The sequence below is a fragment of the Molothrus aeneus genome, chromosome 2 (genome assembly GCF_037042795.1).
Source record: "Molothrus aeneus isolate 106 chromosome 2, BPBGC_Maene_1.0, whole genome shotgun sequence".
Lineage (NCBI taxonomy): Eukaryota > Metazoa > Chordata > Aves > Passeriformes > Icteridae > Molothrus > Molothrus aeneus.
Genome location: NC_089647.1, coordinates 109233124 through 109248771, shown reverse-complemented (window position 1 = coordinate 109248771; position 15648 = coordinate 109233124). Strand labels below are relative to the sequence as shown.

Below are 15648 nucleotides of genomic sequence, written 5' to 3'. Positions count from 1 at the left end.
CCGAAAGGCTCCGCTCGTGGAGTGGCCCCTGCGGGGGGTTACGACGGCTGCGAGCCCTCGGCCGGTCCTGGGGGAGCGGGGATGCCTTTGCGCGAAGGGGGAACCCCGGAGCCGGCGGGTGTGACTGTGGGCGCGGGTTGCAGCGCCGGGGGGTATTCCAGGTGCCGCGGGGATCACGGGGGAAGCGGGGTGGGGGGGCCGGGGGCGCCCGGCGGAGGGGCCGGGGGCGAGCGGGGTGGCGGGGGGTGGCAGCGCGGCGCGACCCGCCGCGGAGGCTCGCAGCGATGTCTGGCAGCGCCGCCGCCGCCGGGGTTTTGACAGCTTGGCGGAGCGGAGTGAACGGAGCTTTATGGTAATTGCGGTTCTCCACTGGCCTTCTGGGTAGCGAGAGAGGGGAGTATCGGCGGGGCGGGGGGGGGGGGCGGCTTTCCCCTCCTGCCTGCCGGGGAGCGCGGGAGCGCGGAGTCCCCCCCCGGGGCGCCGCAGCTTGGCAGCGACCTGTGCCAGCCGGGGGGAGCGAGCGAGGCGAGGGGCTGGCGGCGCGGCGAGGGGGGGCAAATCAATTAGTCAGGGCAAGGGGGGGAGCGGGCGAGCGGCCGGGCGAGCCCTGCCTGAGCAGGGAAACGCAGCCAGGGGAGGGGGAAACTTGCTGAGGGAAAAAGCGGTGGCGGCGCTGCTGCCGCTGCTGCTGCTGGCGGCGGCTCCCTCGGTGCAGCGCCTACCCGGGGGGAGGGGAAGGGAGGGGAGGCGACGGCTGGAGGAGGAGGAGGAGGAGGAGGAGGGAGAGAGGGAGGGGGGATGCGAGGGGAGCGCAGCGTGCAGCAGACGGAGCCCGGTCTCCCAGCGGCAAGGTGAGGAAGAGCGGCTTTCCCGGCGGACTAAAGAGGGGAGGGGGGGGGAGAGGAAGAAAAAGAGAGAGAGAGAGAGGAGGAGAAGAGGAGGAGGAGGAGAATTAAATCCCCAGCCACACACACACAAAGCCGCGGCGGCCAGGGCACGGGAGACGGCGGCGCGGGCGAGATGTGGGGAGCGCCGCGCTCGCCAGCGCAGGAACTTCGCCCGGAGCAAGCCAGCAACATGGCGCTGCCAAACCAGAGCCGGCAGCCGGAATGAGCATCGCGGGCTGCCGCTCCCACTCCCGCTGCTGAGCCCAGTCGAGCCGAGGAGCAAAGCCCTTCCCGCGGGCACCTGCCCCGTCGGCGCAGAGGGCGGCCCCGCTCCCGCTCCCCGCGCCCCGCAGCTCCCTGGTCTTTCCGCGCCCCTTCCCCGACCCGCCCGCGCTGGGGCAAGCCGCGACACACGCACCCACGGAGAGGGGGAGTCGGATCGTGAAACTTTTCTCGTCTCTTCTTCTCACCCCCGACGGGGCTCCCCTTCAGGGAGAGCAGCAGGGCCAGGCGACGGTGTGAGGACCCGCGTCTCGGACCGCGCACGCCACAGCCCCGCGGCGCGGCAGGAAGGTCAGTGTTCCGCTCCGCGAACAGCTCCCGTGCGGAAACGCCGCCGCCGAGTCCCGCGGTGCCGGGGCGGCTGCGGGGCTCCCCTCGGCCGGCCGCGGGCAAGGCAGAGCGGCGGCGGGGCAGAAAGTTACGGCGCGGGGCAGCGGGGCTCGGGCGGGAGCGGCGGGGGCAGGAGGGTCTAGCGGAGCGCCTCCGGGGCTGCGGTGTCGGAGGGGAAGTTTGGTGGCAGTTGCTTGTGAAGATGCCTGTTTGGGGCAGCGGAGGCGGGGGGGAAGCACCCGATCGCGTTGTCGGCTCCGGTGCGCCCGTGTGGGGAGTGGTGGCGGTGTTCCCGTCGTCTCGCACTTTGTGACTGGGAAGGCGCCGGAGCAGCGGCGTTACGGGGGCTCCCGTGGGACGGGGCGAGCAAGGAGCGGCGCTGCCGGCTCGCGGAGCGGGGAGAGCTCCCGCGCCGGGCGGGCCGGGCTCCCCGCCCCGAGCAACGCGCGGTCCGGCGGCGGCGGCGGGCAGGTGAGCGGCGGGCAGAGCCCGCTGCCGGCCGCCTTCTTCCCGCCGGGAGAGCCCGGTGCCGGCTGCCTTCTTCCCGCCGGGAGAGCCCGCTGCCGGCTGCCTTCTTCCCGCCGGGAGAGCCCGCTGCCGGCCGCCTCCTCCCCGCCGGGAGAGCTTGAGGCGCTGCTCCCCCCTGTCCCTCCGCCCCGGCGGGGCGGGCGCCGCGGCGCACGTGGGACAGGGCGGCCCGGGGCTTTCCCGTGCGCGGAGCGGTGCTGGCGTGAGGTCCGGAGTGACACGGAAGTTTAGTCAGCCCGAAAATGTAGTTTGGAGTTGGGAGAGCGAGCCAAAGGGAGGCTCGGGGCTTGCCATCAATGGGGCAGCCGGAGGGGGACGGCCAGGCGGGGAGGCAGCGGAGGCTGCTTTGTGAAGGCAGGGCCAAGTGGGGCGGCTCTGCGCAGCATATGAGGCATGCATTTGATGTTCGCGGAGCGATTCCGGGGGCGAGGGCTGCGGAGCGTTCACGTTCCTCTTTCTTTGTCGATGTGTGTATGTTGGGTGGTTTGTTTGTTGTTTTGGTTTTTTTTTCTTTCCCCTTCCTCCTTCCTCCCTCCCTCCCTCCCTCATTTCCGCGATGTCTGTACGATCCCGGGTTTGGCGATCGCAGAGGGGGCGAGGGGAACGCGAAGAGCACCTCCCCCATTTACCCCGACAAGAAAAAAAAAAAACCGCCCCGACCATAGCGAGCGGTGTAAAACTGACAAAGTGTGGGGACTGACTTTAATGGTATCGCCTCGGAGCTCCTCGCAGCATTAATTCCCACTAATGAATCTTTTCCAGAAACTCCGTTCATTGCTTTCATCTGCTCTTTAGAGCCCGCAGCTTTTGTATTCGTGTTTGCATTAAAAAAGGAGGGGGGGGGCGGGGGGAGCCCAACCCGCACCACGTAGCCAAGCCCGGATTTTCCAAAGGTTTCTATTAACTTTTTTTTTTCCCCGCCCCCTCCCCGTGGCCCTACCGCGGGGGGCGGCCGGGAAGAGCAATGCCCCGCCAGAGCCACTTGGGAACAAAGGTGGGGGCGAGAGCGGGCGGGCGGTGCGGGGTCTGGGTGCCCCGGACAGCGCCCGCACCCCCCGCCGGTGGCTCCGCCGCTCCCGGGTCACCGCCGCCCGCGCTCCTCCCGCGGCTCCGTGCGCGCCGCTGCCCGCCGAGACCGGCGTTCCGCTTCCTCCGGCCGCCGCTCTCACCGACTTTCGTCCCCGAGGTGCTGAGGCTTGCCTGTCTGTCTGGAGCCCGGTGCTCTCGCCCTTGCGACACACCGATTCATTTCCTTTCGGTTCTGCTGTTGGAGCCGCTGCGCTGGGTGGGTTTTTTTTTTTCCCTTTTTTTTTTTTTTTTTTTTCCTTCCCGAGAGGTAGCCAGCGCAGCGCTCACCCTAATTGCTTTTAGGAGGATTAGGAGCAAATTCCTCCTCCCCCAGCGCCCCCCCCTCCCCGCCGCCTCTTCCCTCCTCGCTCCCCCCGCCGGGTTGCCTTCGCGCGCCGGGGCTGCAGTTTATCCCTGGTGCAGTTCTTTGAATTGCTGTCACAAATAGGTGACTCAGAGTTAATTAGGAAGTATGCACCGGATCAATGGGCTGCACAGATCATTAGTTATTCCCCAGCCTTTTGCAGCGTTGGACCTCCGGCTCCTCGCCCCGTATATACACCTCTTTAATACGCAACCTGGAGGGCTGGCAGGGCCCAGGGAGTACTTCGGGTGAGGGGGGCCGGGTGTGAAGGGGGCGTGATGAATACGGATATTGAAGCTTCCAGGGTGGGAGGTTGCATATGGACACGAGTGACCGGGACACCTACTGCTGGCCCCAGTCCCTCCTGCCCCCGCTATCAGACCTGCCGTCACGCACGGGCGTGGTGGGCCCTCGCCCGCCCCGGGATCGGAGGGACGAGACCGGAATGTTACCAAAAACAAACAGACACACACACAAAAAAAAAGAAAAAAAAAAAGTGTGTGTGTTTATTGGAGCGTACGTTGAGAGAGCAGACAAAATCTCATTTGTCAGGCATGAAGGTGGGCTGTGTGGAAGGCTATAAATATACCGGGGAGGATTGTATCGCGGTCACTTTTCTGTTCTTCGCCATTTCTAAGGTGAGTGGCGGAGGCTGAGGGACCGGGCAGGGGCTTCTCCTGGTATTGTTTGTCCGTCTGTGATAGATCGGTCTAGACAGCCGCTCAGGCTCCCTGCGAGCTCAGGAACCGGAGCCTGAAAGGGAGAGTGGGGGAGACGGAAAAGGTCACCGCGATATTTTTTCTTTTTTTTCCTCCCTCTTTTCTTCCTTCCTTTTTTTTTTTTTTTTTTTTTTTGTGTTGGTGGAGATGGTTGTTAACCCTTAACGCCGGAGGGGATCGGGGCTGGCTATCCCGGCCTGGAAAGATGCAGCAGCGATCGCAGGGATGATGTCGGAGCGGGGGCGGGGGGGACAGGGTAGCGCGCCTCCGGGCCCCGGCGCTGCCCCGTCCATCTAATGGCTTTATACGAGATGTTTCCCACAACAGGAAAAGAGTTCATGAGGCGAGTGCCAGATGATTTCGTTCCCAGGAGTTTCCTCTCTGGAAACTCCGAGGAGGAGCGCTTGGAGCCGGAGTCAGGCAGCCCCTCGGGCTCGGGGGTGTCCCCGGGGCTCTCCGCCCCTCGCCGCCCTGCCGTGCCCCTCCCCTTCCCGCCCTGGAAATCCCGGGATGGAGGTTCTCGGCCCGCGGGGGGAGCGAGTTTCCGTGGCCGCCTTCGGGTTCCGTCAACTTCTCCCCCAGCAGCTCGGCTCCCTTCGCCCCACGGGGCCACATCTGTGCTCGCAGCGTGGAGCAGCCCTCGGCTCGTGTCGGTGCAGGCAGGAGCCGGCCGTACCTGCCTCGGGCTCTTTGGAAGCCCACGGGAGCGAGCACACCTCGTGGAACGTGGAACGCAAGGGCAGGTGGAGAGCGGGGTCTGCCTTGCAGCTCGGGTGGGTCGGGGGTTGTTTGCAGCTCCTCCGTGCGCGTGTGCTTCCTTTTGTGCTTGAGACGTCCTCGGTGGATGAGATGCGATCCTGGCGTGCAAGCCTGGGCGGTACAGATTAAAAGCAGTTAAGGCTTTAGAGCGATAGATAAAAGCTGGTTTTGTTGGATTCGCCTGCAGCGCAGACCATTCCCAACCCTCTTTGTCTGAGCCCTGGTTCCGGGCGCTACAGCCTTATTGGAAATGCTCCTGAGCAGTCCACGCAGCCAGGGCAGCAGGCAGCTCGGCGCTTATTTACACGTCACATCTAAATACATCTCTAATTAGATAGAAGCAGCGCCGGAAATGGCAGATTTGTTGCACATCTAATAGAGACCAGTGCAAACAGACTCAGCAGGGTTTCCCTCTCTTCTCCCCCCACAAAAAACCCCCCCATCATCAAGACCAAGCCAGTAATCTGAGAGCGAACAGAAATGACTTCTCCCATTTGAGTGCATTATAAACCACATTGGCGAATGTCTCTAATATTTAAAGCAATACTTGGGATGTGTGAGCTGAATGCCCAAATATGGACTGGGTCTTGAAACAATACTGGTGCCTTGGCTTTATTCCTGTGCTGGTGGACAACCCAGGCTCCATGTCACACGCTGTATTTGCCTTTACCAGATTGTGCCAAGAGCTGCAGCTTCTCAGGCAGTTCAAAATTGTCATCCCTCTTCCCTCCTCTTCCTTCACCCCATGATAATACGCTTTTTTGAAGACTGATGAGGAAGCCAAGGTCCCCTAACAGTGACTGAGCTGCAGGGGTGCCTGTACAATCCATGCAAGCAAACTTTCTGGATCTGTGCAGCTGTGAGAGTGCACAAAGTTGTTGACGTGTTTTTGTGTGTCAGTTTGTGGAGAAAATGGACCCAGGTCACCAAGGCCCAAAATAATGAGTGCTGCACATACCAAAGTAGTTTTGGCAATGTGTGGCTGTCGTTTACAGAGTCTCTCAACTTTGACCGATGAGTGGCCCCTGCAAAGACAGGCAGAGGGCCTGCTGCGGTTCAGGTCGTAGCTAAGCAGCCACGTTGCCCTCAGATTAAATATGGTTTGGAGTAATTCGGTGCTTAGAGTGGAGGACAAGTGATTTCCGATTTCTGCATGTCTCGGCAGAGGTCTGTGCTCTTGCTGGGACCCTGCAGCACACTTGGGTTGCACAGGTGATGTGCAATGCGCTGTCTTTCCCCTGAACGCTGCAATACATCACATTTTAGTGCGGACTTAAAGCAGCATGAAGCCAAGTTTAATACTTCCTCCTTAGGCTGGTGTTTCTTTAGAAATAATTGATGGCTGGAGCGGGCCTGCTCCCCTCTTTCTTGGTTTTGCAGTAACCTGAACAGTGGCACGGAGAGCCGGGCTTGCCCCTTTGGAATACCCGAGCAGCGCTTGCTGGCTGCATGGCGTGTGCGTGCCGGAGGGAACGCGGAGGCCCGGGCTGCAGGCAGGGGGAGTTCCCCTGGCTGTGAGCAGATCCCGTTAATCCTCTGGCCTTTCAGGGAACCGACTTACAGCAGTCGCTGCTCCGGAGCGACCTTTCCCTCCGACCTGACCCGCTCAGGTCCCCGGGCTGCGGCGGGCAGGGTGGGCTCTGCCAGGAGAGCGCATCCTTCCTCGGGTCTCTCCGGAGCAGGATGCCAGCGCTCCAGCAGAATGAGGTGGGAACGGAAAGGAGGAGGCCAAGAACTCCTTGCAAATGTGGCTTTAGGAAAGTTCTGCTGCTTTCCAGCAGGGAATTCATTTTTCCTTGTTTGCTGGACAGCAGTTCTTGGCTGAGGGGAGATTTTTTCCCCTCCTCTCTTCCATTGGTGGAAAAGTTAGTGAGTGAGAGCATCACTCTGTACCTGCCTGCCTGTTTTCCAGAATTGTCTGAATTACTTGGGACTCTTCCTTCACTCTTTGCACCCCTAAACTACCTAATGAGCTGGTAGATTCGGTGCCATGTGATTAGACATGCAAGGAAGTCCTCTTGGAGAAGATCCTGACAGCATGAAATATAATTTGTGATCTGAAAGACAGTTTCCAGTATAATCTCATTATGCACCATAGACTCCCGGTGTTATTTTGTAGAAGGCGGACAATGATCAATTTACATTGACCTAGGGCTGGGTGAGCTTTTAGATGGTAATTGCCATATTGATTTGCATGCAAAAAGAAGACCTGCTAAAACTAAAGACCGGAAGCTAAATTAAACTAAATTTATTGTCTAGGTGCAAACTAAAAGACTTGTTAAAGTCTAGGATAGACTTGGAAAGCTATGAAATTGAGAGAAACATGATTCTCACCCTGATAACTCTGTAAAATGAATCTACATGACGGGACAAGGGGCTGCAAAGCACCCATTGTGAGTGGAGGCACACAAGCCAGGGCTGTTCCCTGTAAGCCCTGGTTCCCTAAACAATCAGAGAATAAAATATCTCCTCTGTCCAATGAAAATCTCGGTCTGAATGTTGGGATTGTCGTGCTAAGGAAAACAAAGCTTTATTTGGATAAGACAATTAAAGTGGAAAGCGCAGAATGCACCAGCCACACTGGGAACAGCTCGTATAAAGAGCTAAGTGTGTTTGGTAGAGCACAGGGGAAAGGGGAGGCTCGGGGGCTTCCTCTGCTTCCTTCTCAGAGTGCTCCCAGCCTCGGTGCTCTCCTTTCTATGGCTCCTGCTGCCCTTGGAGTTATCTTCCACACCCAGGAGCTGCAGCAGCTTGGTGTTGTGGTGGGCTCCTTCCCCATGCACCTCTAGACAGCCCATGGTGGATTGCAGTCTGGCAGCTCATTCTTTCTCAGAGTGTGGTTTGCTTTTCGTTTTCAGCTGGAGCAGGTCTTGGTCTTACCCCAGTACCTCACCTGGGGGCCTTGTGTGCCTTTCAGTATTTGCATATTACAAAACATTTGGGCCTGTAGTGTCAGTTATAAAAGTGAGAATTCCACGTTCACAGGAGTATTGGAGTAGCTGGCACTTAGCACAGTTTACAGCAGAGGGAAGTACACCTGTACTTGCACAGAGAGCAGACTGCATGCTTGGGGCAGCCTGATGGGTGTCCTTGTCCCCGTGTGAACAGGTGCTGTGGGGCTGACTGTCCCTCTCCCACCGCTGTGTTTCCTTTGTGTTCCCCTGGGGTGGGGTGGCATTGCATCTGGGAATCTCCTGGAGGGGTGAGACAGCTTTGTGGGGCTGATTTAGTCATGGTTTGAGTATGGCATTTGTGTATGGTGACCGGTAGGGACAGAGAAGTGAAATCAAAGCTGGAGGGGCATATTCTCAGCTCTCCTTGAAATTCACAGAGAACTTGTTAATGGCACAAAAAGGGATGGGCTGAGCTCCTCTTTCTAAGTGTAAATTCCCTCCCTGAGCCAAACTTTCTCCATGTGAAAGCTCCTGGCTATGGAGAGATCCTACAGGGATCTCTGATCCTCGAGCAATCCCCTTTGCTCCCACGCCCTGGTGCGCTGGGTTGTGCTTTAAGCTTCTCCGACTTGCCCACAGCAGTAGGAGGCTGAGCTGGGTGCTGAGGAAAGCCCTTCCCACAGCCTGCAGTCCCCCAGGCTCACCTTGCTCTGGCCTGGTCGTGCTCCCCCGTGCAGTGTTTTCCTTTCCTCCTGTTTCAGTAGTCGAGCACAAAGTGGATTAGCAAAGCCCCGTGCAGAATTAAGCAGCCCGGCGTGAAGTTATGCGGAGCTCTGAGGACTGGCCTGCCTTTCCCTGCAGGCCTCCTGTGCTGTGCCGTGCCGTGCCGTGCCAGGGCAGCCCAGGAGCAGTGGGCAGGGGTGGATGCTTTGTGGGGTCTCCAGGCCTTGCTGGGTGAGGAGAGAAATACCTCTGGCTAAAGTTGGGAGCAGCAGGGGAAGCTGGAGCAGTACTTGTGCAAGCAGGAAGTGATCTCCCAGGGTAAACGTTTTAATGGAAGTGTAACCTGGCATTGCACAAAACCCCAACCCAGGGTGGCTGCTGCCAGCTGGGGAGGATGCAGGGCTGGAGGAGACGCGTGGGAGGCTGTGCTGTGCTGTGCCGTGCTGTGCTGTGCTGTGCCAGGGCACCCACAGCCAAGCCCTGTGTGCCGAGCTGGAGGCGGCTGTGGCGCGGCCTGCCCTGAGCAGGTGGCTGAAGGTTGTCTTATTTTAGCTACAGAAGTATCTCTCTAGATCCATTACTGCGAGATCTCGTTTGCAATAAACTATATTGGCTCCCCTCTTTATACAAATTGCTGGTATGAAAGAAAACCCAGCCTATATGCATGGAGGCAGGCATGAGCTAGTGAGATCAGGTTTCCTACTGAGCTCCCAGAGGAGAAGTCAGCATTTGATTGAAGCTACACTTGGTTCTTGGTTCCCAGGGGACAGCAGCCCTGAAACACGAGAGCCCTCCCTCCTTTTTCCCCCTCTTCTCTCTCTTCTTCCTCTAAAAGCCTTTGTGCTGAAAGAGCCTCAGTAGGCACGAATCGGCTGTCTCTCACAAGACTGTGTTGCAGCCTTTGCTGACATTGTTCTGTTAGCAGTGGTTTTTACCAGGCCAGCAGATTTCTAGCTACGTATAGGCAATGAATAGTCGATGACACTGACCTGTGAATATGTACCGGTGTCTTTGGATGGTGAATCTGATTCGGAAGTCGATTGGAAACTTACCACATTGGTGTGAAGCACCGTACCTGCCGGGGTAGTACTGCCCTTTGGCAGGAGTTAGGCCAAGATGGAGACATGCTTCCAATAAAGTCAGCTATTTTTCCTTACTGGTGCCATCTCCCAAGCTGCATATAGGTACATAGAAAGTGTTATTTCAGCTCCTGTGGCCTCGTAAAGAGTTTGTGCAGGACACAAATTTCAGAGAAAGTTGCCATGTCTTGGTTTTCCCTTAAGAGGTGAGCAAATTGGGTAATGCCAGGAGTCAGAATGGGCAAGGAAAGGTTTCCTCGAACAGATTTATTTTCCCCATGCTTCTGTAAAGTAAATTCCACGTCTCCTCCAACTTTGCTGCTGATGTAAAAATAAGTAAGGCAGGGAAGGAGCTATGAGGATTTACACTCAAATTCCAGCTGTGCCCAGCAAAAGGCCCTCTGAGAGTTGGAAGCAAAGGAGTGTGCTGCACAGTGGTTGTATCATGAACGAAGCTGGAGTCGTGCTTGAGGTTATTGGCATTTTTCTTTTCTTGTTATTTTTTTTTTTCCTCCTTACGGTGGAAAGAAGGTGGCAGCGTGTCTCTGCCGCCCGGCTGAGCGGAGGGGCCGGGGCCGCCGCGGCTTGCGGGGTCACCGCCCCGGGCAGGGGTGGCGGAGGGGCCCCTCGGCGGGAGGTTCGCTGCCACAGCAGGTCGGACGCTGCCGGCGGCGGCCCAGGGCCGGGCAGGGATCGGGGGAAGCCCGGCTTTCCCGGGGAAGGGCTGCTCGGAGGCGCGCCGCGCCGCGGGGGCGAGCTCGCCGTGTGCCGCGGAGCGCTGCGCAGCTGCAGGCGCGGCTTTCCCCGCTACAGCGGGGTTCCCCCTCGCCTTTCCCAAAAGCCACACCGAGAGCGGAGCTCAACTTGTGATTGTGCAGGCGTTTCGTCGGGCGTGAGTGCTGACTGGAAACCCTTCTGTGCTGTGGGGGAGAGCCCCGCGGCGCTTGGCACCCACCGACATCGGGCTGGCGGAGCAGCACCCCGCAGCCCCGGCCCGGCCCGCGGAACCCCCGGGCAGCGCGGCTCCGCCCGGCCAACCTCCGGGAACAAGCACGTTTGTGGCCCCGGGGCGGGGGAGGTGGGTAGAGGGTGTTCCTTGTTTCGAGTAAACCAGCTGCAGTAGTTGATGGTAAAGCAATGAAGGCAGACACAATGCTGCTGTTGTTGGTTTGATCTCTAACTGGGGATTGTTAGTCTGGATTTAACTCTGTGGCAAGGGGGGCGGGGGTTTTGAGGGGAGGGGGGAAGGCGAAGGCTGTTTACAGCCAGTGCAAATAATGTGACAGCTGTTGGAGCGCGAAAAGCCCGCGCCTCGCTGGCACTCGCACACAAAAGCTCTCGCTGCGGCCGGAGTGGCCCCGGGGCCGCCCCGCCGCTCCCGGAGGCACCGCCCGGCGCTGCGGGGCCCGGCGGGGCGCCCCGGGGCCCGGCGGCATCCCGGGCGGCGGCGGCGGCGGCGGGGCGCCCAGCCGCGCTCCCCTGCCGCCCGCCGCGACGCTTCAGCAAACGCCGCTGGCCGGGGAGAAGCGTTCCGCCCCCTCCCCCCGGCCCCTCTTTCCGCCTCCGCTTGATTTACAAGCGCAGGGAGGCAGCTGGAGGAGCGGCCGGCTCCGTGCCCGGCCCCGGCGCTGGGAAATCCCTCCTGGCGGCAGGTTTGCGCCGGCCCCGGTGGCTTTGCGGGAGCGGCGGGCGCGGTGTCCCGGCAGCCCCGCGGCAGGAGAGGGCAGCCCGGCTGCGGGCTCGGCCGGCCCGGGGCACGGCACGGCACGGCACGGCACGGCGCGGTGCGGTGGCTGGCAGCACGTTTCCCTCACAAACACGTGTTGGCAGAGAAGTTGCCGCTTGAGATGGCAGCGTACGACCCCTGATAACCTGGATGTGCAGGGATCCCTGGAGTAGGTCTTCAGTGAAAAACTCCTCGTGCATTAATTTCCCGAGTGGCTATTTTCTGCTCAAAGCCTCTGCATCTAAGGCCCTCGGTGTGTCTTCTGAGCGTAGGATATAAAATGCTGTCTGTTCTTGAAGTTTGCTCCAGTACCCAGAGTGATCTCCTGGCCCTTTCAGAAGAGCCTCTGGAAAGTCGAGGAAACTTGGAGAACTGGGTTCCAACCTATATTTGTACCTGACATAATTTCGCTACCTACGAGAACCGCTGTGTTTTATATAGTAAGTGACCTCCACGTACTATTGTCTTTTTGACGAGGTGTCTCTGGGGTGGAGAGCAGGTAAGAAGGGGAGATGCTTATTTCCTCCCTCACCCCCCTTTTAGTCGTTTTGGTCGATGGGTTTTGTCTTTATCTATTTCTCTCCAGTCAATCTATTATGTTTTTTTTTTCTCTTTTGGCCTTGACTGTCCCCTTGGTCCTTTATGGATTACACTGTGCTATTAGTGGCAAAAGCACACCAGTAGTCATTCAACAATTTTAGCATCAATTCCTATAAACTGGTGTTTTATATGACATGTGCCATTTTTCTGCAAGAATACTGCTTGCGAAACTAGTTTCGCCTTGGAGCAAAGGCGGAAAGATAAACAAGCCTGCATAGCCAAAACACTTGCATAGCCAAAACACTGGCAATTGCTGCCTCCTTCCAAATCTTTTAAAGTCACGGAGCAATATTTTAAGGATTATGCTGCTGCCTCTGAGGAGGGAATGTCGGCGGCGTTAAAAAAAAAAGAAGAAGCTAATGCAAATTAGAGAAAAATAATTTTCTTTCAGCGATATGCAATGTATTAGTCACTTGTTATCATGCTTAGAGGCAGACCTCATTTGCGCGTCTGCCAACTCGTTCACATCTGCTCAGAGCTGTTCAGGGCATTTTAACCTTGGCGGTGTCGTGTCGTAGTCCCACGGATCAAGAACGAGTAATTAAAGCTCTAAGCAGCAGCAAAAAATTCATAGCCGCCCATCTGCATCGCAGTTGATTCGCTGCTTTGTTTCGGTGCGGAGCGCCGGGATGGGAAGGCAGGGCCGGTGGCGGCCTGCACGCTTCCTCCTCTACACCGGGGCACCGCCGCTACCGGCAACTTTATGTCCTTTTTATTTCCTTTTTCTTTCTTTTTTTTTTTCTTTGTAATTTTTGTATTTTTTCACGTGGTTAGGTTTTTTTGTTGTTGTTGTTGTTTTTTTTTGTTTTGTTTTGTTTTGTTTTGTTTTTGTTTTTTTTGCCCCCGGTGCCTTCCGCACGCTGAGTCGGGCGGTGTTTGGCGCTGGCTGTGCCCACCCTGGACTGGCCTTTCCTCTCAAGGTGGAGAATAGAAGGTGGTGGATGTGAGGTCGGGACACGTTGCAGAGACATTTAGTCGAGGTGCTCGTAATGCAGCTTTCGTAACTGAGGGCTCGCCAGCGCTTTCCAGAAGTGCTCGGGAAAGCGTTTCCCATTAAGGAGAAACGTTAGCGCCATAAACCCGACATAAACTTTGGGGCGAGGCTAATTTTTATGCATTGTTTAGCAGAAACCAGCCTGTTTATTTGTTTGTTGTTAGGAGGAGGAGGAGGGAATTAAAAAAAAAAAAAAAAAAAGAAGGAAAACCCCCCAACTTCCCAAGCACTTTTTCTTGGATGTAGTCGCCGAAGGTCCCCTGCCCCGGCCCTGGCCCTGGCGTGGCTGCGCAGACAAAGCCTTGCGGGAAGCGAGAGGCTTCCATGCTGGCCGCGCTAGGTAAAACGAGAGACGGAGGCACCTAAGTTTAATATTTGCCTGTTGTGCGCGGCCATTTGCTGCATGAGGAGCGGAGCCGCCGTCCCCTGGCGGGGCTGCGGGGCTGGGGGAGCGCAGGGAGCCGCTCCCCATCCATCAGCCCCGCGAAGCTGTTGCTCCGTAAATGAGGGAACCACAGGCCCTGTCAGCCGCAGTTATGCAAAATGAAGTCGTCCGTGATCAATATCTCCCAACGTCCCCGACGGATGTGTGGGGGGGCCGCCCCCGCCCAGCGTGCCGCGGCGGCTCCGCGCCGGGGAGCGGTGTGCCGGGGTGGCCGGAGGGAAACCAAGGGCGTACGGCCCATTAATCACTCCACCCCCTGGGGGTGCCGCGGGGGCTGGGGGAAGGAAACGGGGGCCGTGCTCCGGTATTTCTGCTAGGATAACGTTGCGGAAGTGAGCGCAGGCCTTCGCCCAACTCTCGCAGGAGCGCTGGGGCTTTTGTATCCAATGTGGGGGGGTTCCCCCCCACCCTGCCTCCTAAGTTTCCCGAGCTATTGGGGGCAGGGGAGTGCTCGCCGGAGCCCGGCTAATAGCGAGCCCGTGGCGCTGCGCTCTCCCAGCCTCCCGCGGACGAACAATGGGGGACGAGCGGGGGGAAGGGGCTGGCTCGGTGGTATTTTTCCTTTTTTCCCCTTCCTCCCTCCCTACCCCTTTTTTCCCCCCTTTCTATCCCCCTCCTGGAGAGCAAAAGCCATAGGGAATAAAGGCAACAATGAAGGGTTCCCGGGATGCCAATTGCGCGGCGGGTTAATGGGCTGGTGGGGCGCAGGCCTGCGCTTTTCCTTCCCTGCGCCGGGAATGCGGCCTTAAATTACCTGAAATGCACATTTCTGCCTGGCTCGCGGTGCGTGGGTGTGTGTGCTTGCGTGTGTGTGTGTGTGTGTGTGTCCCTCTCTCCCACTGCTGCCGCTGCTCCGCCTGCGCAGCCCTGGCTCGGCTGCTGCTGCTGCTGCTGCCTGTTGTCTCTGGCAGCGGCGGCGGAAACCTCGCTCCCGTGCGCGCGCGCGGTGTGTGTGTCTGTGTGTGTGTCCGTCTGTGTGTGTGTTGTGAGATAGAGAGTGTGTCTGTGTGTGTGTGTGTGTAACTAAAATGGCGCGGCCGGCCTGGGTAGGCAGATGCCGCGGCGGGTGGGCGACGGAAGGGAGCCCGGGCTCTCTCCCGTCTGCGTGGGGGCCCGGGGGTTCCTGCGGCTGAGCCGGTTTGAGGCTCCCTCTTCGAAGCGCCACCGCCTCCTCCAGTAGTAGCCTTGTTTCCCGCCGCGGCCGGAGCGGCAGCAGGAATCCCCCGGCCCCCCCCTGGAGCGCCCGTCCCGCCCGGCCACCGCGGCGAGCGCCTGGGGGGACAGAGGCATCGCCCGCGCCGGGGAGGGACGGGGGGGCCCGGGGGTGGCCGCCGTAGCGGCGGTGCGGGGCTGCCAGTGCAGCGGACGGGGTCTGTGTTTCCCGCGAATCTCTGGGAAATCCTTCGTGCAGTGATGCCTCAAAGTTGGGTACCAGCCGCCTCACCTCCCCCCGCTGTGTGTGTGTGGGAGCCTTTGCAGCCACTCTGTCGCACCCCCACGATGTGGTGTAACCGGGGGAAGGGGGGGGATGACGTGAGTGCCCCCGCTATACGAATGTCCCGTAGCCTTCAGGTATGGGCATCGCGGTGTGCGGAGGCAGCCTTGGCCGCCCGAGGCAGCTTTGGCCTCGAGGAGCGTGTGCCTGGGCGTCCGGGTCTTCCCCCGGGGCTCCGCGGCAGGCAGTGCCGTGTGGGCTCCAAGGGAAGGCAGCCAGGGTTATTTGAAGGATCGCCAGCCATTTTAACTTTCCCTCATTGGCCTCCTCCCCCGCCCCCTTCCCCAGTTCCTAGGCTTATCATTAATTGAAAACTTTTTTTTCCTCCCCCCTTTTGGCTGCCGCCGGCAGCTGAGAGCGATGCAATGATTCGCCTCGCAGCATATGGGAGAGGGGATCGCGCCGCTGCCGCTCCGGCGCAGCGCCCGTCTGTGCAGGGTCCAAGGCGTGACAGGCGGCGTGACAGGCGCCGCTCCCTCGGGCCGCCTCTGCCGGGGGGAGCCAACCCCACCGGAGCCCGCTGCACCGGGGGTGTCTCCGTGGGGCAGAGCGGCCGGCGGCCCGGGGCGGGGAGGATGCCCCGCTGGCTCGGCAGCCCCGGGTGCCCCCGGTCGGCTCCGCCGTGCCGTGTTTACACGGCAGAAAGTCCCGGTCGCTGTTCGACACGTGACGGTGTGGGAGCCGCGGGAGGGGGAACACGGGCGACACGGGAGCGATTGGGGGGTGGCTGCGGCAAGAGCCTTAAAATAGTGGCC

The 15648-nt window shown here is 59.3% G+C and overlaps 1 protein-coding gene across 3 annotated transcripts in view; it reads left to right on the top strand.

Moving 5' to 3' along the window:
* Positions 1–888: 888 nt before the first annotated feature.
* BCOR (BCL6 corepressor) overlaps positions 889–15648 on the top strand; it is a 58638-nt gene continuing 43878 nt past the window's right edge. For 2 of the 3 annotated variants that reach the window (XM_066545485.1, XM_066545484.1), the window contains exon 1: positions 889–1460. The gene's annotated coding sequence lies outside the window, so the exon portion shown is untranslated. The remainder of the gene's footprint in view (positions 1461–15648) is intronic. The other variant, XM_066545486.1, reaches the window with a different exon arrangement.